The sequence below is a fragment of the Apium graveolens genome, chromosome 11, assembly GCF_009905375.1.
Source record: "Apium graveolens cultivar Ventura chromosome 11, ASM990537v1, whole genome shotgun sequence".
Classification (NCBI taxonomy): domain Eukaryota; kingdom Viridiplantae; phylum Streptophyta; class Magnoliopsida; order Apiales; family Apiaceae; genus Apium; species Apium graveolens.
Window position 1 is genome coordinate 177075959 of NC_133657.1, and position 3374 is coordinate 177079332.

Sequence of the window (3374 nt, forward strand, 5' to 3'; positions counted from 1 at the left end):
CACTCCAACTACAACTCAAGCATCAAAACCCTCTGTGGTATTTGAAGATATCAAGGTGGTGGATCATTACAGGAACATTCATGGGGAACCTATTGTACCTAAGGATGAGCCAATAGAATGGGAGAACATACCAATTCCTGACTTCAATTTGCCAATCCTTAGCAAGCCAAAAAGAACAAAGTCAAGAGCAGTCAAGAAAGTGAAGTTGTCACCTCTCAAATCCAAATCTCTAGTCAAAGCTCAATCTAAAGCCACTAAGGGAGATTACCTGTACTTATGTGACATCAAGGAGTTTTCTGATTTAAACCTCTATCTAGATGAACTAGATGAAGTGAGAGGAATTGATGCATACAGAAACCTACCTGAAAGGTTAGTGTTCAAGTACAAGGGAGGAAAGGAGACTCAGTGACCACTTCACAAGATCCTTCAAGAAAGCCAAGACGTACTGATTAAGGTTTATTCATCTTTCAAGGAGAACTTTGGGTTCAATGTTACTGCAAGAAGATTGGTTCTAAAGAAGATTGAAGAACTAATGAGTGTTAGAGCTAAAGATGCACTCCCAAAGACTCTAATTATCCCCTACACAGGGAGAAGAGTGCATTTAAGGCCCTACTGGCTGATGGAGTTCATGGATGACAAAGGAGTGAGAAGATTTTTCAGATTAGAAGACGAATTTAGAATCTCTAGCAATGAGACTCTCTTGGAGATGCAAAAAAAGTTAAATCTCTCAGAATCTGATGAACTGGAATTCCACAGACAGCTCCAGAATCAGATAGAATGGAAAGAGATCCAGACCTTCAAGGAACTAGATAAATCTGCTCAAGCTAGAGGAGCACCTTGAAAATGACTGTGAGCTAAACTTTGTACATTTTGTTAATTGAAGCACTTTACAGTTTTATCTATCTACTTTCAAAGTTTTATTTTTAGGGTGTTTTGTTATCATCAAGTATCTCTTAATTTATGGCTACAATTCCAGTAGACATAAATTGGGGGAGATTGTTGTGTATATATTGTGAACTTGATGATTTCATTAACAAAACACCCTGGTAGATTTTACTTAGTGAAATTGTAGCACTCGACGGATAAGGATTATAGTCCCGACGGATGACTCAATATAGTCCCGACGGATGATGATTTATTATCCATCGAGTGAGTAGCTTATGTAACAATAAGTCTGTAGCACGTTTCTGCATACACATTGTTTAGAATCTGTAGTAGTACTTAAGTCATGTTGACTTTAACTAGATAGCAAAATAGGTTGATTAATTGTACATAGATGATGTCTTGTAATTCTGCATAGATAAAATGAAGTCTAGTGCCTGATTGCTACCCGATGGATAAACAACAATGAATTCGACGAATGATCAACAACCCGACGGATGATCATTAACTCGACGGATGATCATGAACCCGACGGATAAAGAATTCAAATATCTGTTAACAGTGACAACACAGTCACATGCGTCGAGTGTATGCAAATGGAATGTGGTAGCCAATTCAACTGGGTTTTTGAGAACAAAGAAGCATTGTCATTTCCATGCTATTATGAAGATATTCAAATATGCTGGAATAGAGTAATGAAGTAGCATTGTAATAGACTCGATAGTTTTTGTTTTTAGTATCTTGTCTTATTGCTTTGTAATCTTGGTGATATATAAACCAAGAAGTAGCAAATAGAACAACTAACTAAGAAACCAAGCAACCAAGAGAGAAACATTTGTAAGCTGAATTCTCAGTATTTCTCTGTATTCTTTGTTGTTCATTTGTAAGCAGCTGTGAGCTTTTTGCACACAGAGTTCTCTCGATATATATTATATATCTCTGGTGAAATCATTCAAATCCACCAGAAAGTTTTTAAAGACTCTTTTTTTTAATTTCTTGTGTTTTGATTCATTTCAAGTGATTATTCCGCATTCTGCTAATCAATTCACACTGATATATATAATTGAGTTAGAACAATTTTTATTCAAGAAAAAGTTTCAAGAATTTCATTCAACCCCCCTTATGTAATTCTTGTTATATTGTTAAGGGACTAACAACACTCTCCATATTTTCCAACACGAGCAGCGTCAATTCCATTTTTCCAGATCATCCTATTCCAATAGAGCAGCATCTTCAAATTAGTAATTATTTTCCATTCATTATTTATGCTTACTCGAAGAATTTTGCATGCATGTTTTTCTTTTTGCCTTTGCTTTTGGGATGTTTTCTAGTTTTTTCTCTTGGTTTGTGTTATTGTGTAAGGGGTGTTTTTTCTGGGTAGATAATAGGCAGTTTTCTTGGTGTTTTTCCATCTTTTTGGGTCACCAACTGGGTTTAAAGATGGCATGCGATGTGTTCTTGGGCAAGAACTCCCTTTGGGGGGGTTTCTGGTTATAGAACATTCTTCGAGAGCTGATCCAGAGTGTTCGGTTTTTTCTTTTTCTTTACCTGTTGAGTTTAAAGATGGCATGCAAGGTGTTCTATGAGCAAGAACTTCCTTCGGGAAACCTTGTCTGTAGAACATCCTTCGGGAGCCGACTCTAGGCGCTTTTCTTTAAGAGCCATTCGTCCGGTCTTATGACATGTACTCGATGCCTTGTCCTTTTAATTTTTTATTTATCATTTATCCGAGTACATAGACTAATTTATCTCTTTATTTTTGAATACAGGGACATGGACCGAACGAACACCCTCGTGGGGACTTCTACCTCCTAACCCAAGCGAACATGGAGGGATCTCTTCGGTTCTCTGTAGGCGTACCATTCGGCCAATAATCGCTCGGAGTTGTCAAAAGAAAGAGTGGGACAGATAGATTTTGACTATTCTGTCCCCCGAGGCTACTTCTGGTTGTACGCCGCCAAGGGAGACGAACGGATTTATGACACTCCGGGCGTACCGAAGGGCTACAGAGATTGTATCATTTGTATCTCCGAAGCAGCGTTCAAATGCGGCTTCAGAGTTCCACTGCTGAAGATTCTCAGGCGGCTTTTCAGCCAGATAGGATTCCTATTGGGGCAGATGGACCCGAACGGGTTCATCCACATCAATTGCTTTCACAACTGATGCCTCCAGGCCGGCGTTCAACCGCTCACCCGGCTCTTCTGGTTTCACTACGACCTTTGTGGGGTGGGGGTAACAGCCTTTTTCCTTTATCTTTCTTTCTCTTTGCATAACTGCTTTTTATCTTCATTCGGCCTTTATATATTTTATACTTAGTAATTGTAGCTTTAGCTTGTGTTGATCCTTCTTCTGTTTTCCTTTTCAGTATCTTCCAGGGAACCTCTGATTGAGCGAAAGGAGGCCTAGGCGGCCGAGAAGAGGATTGCCGAGGAGGAGAAGAAGCCCGAGCCGGCCGGGAAGAAGGTCGTTCTGGACCTCTCGGAGACTGTTGG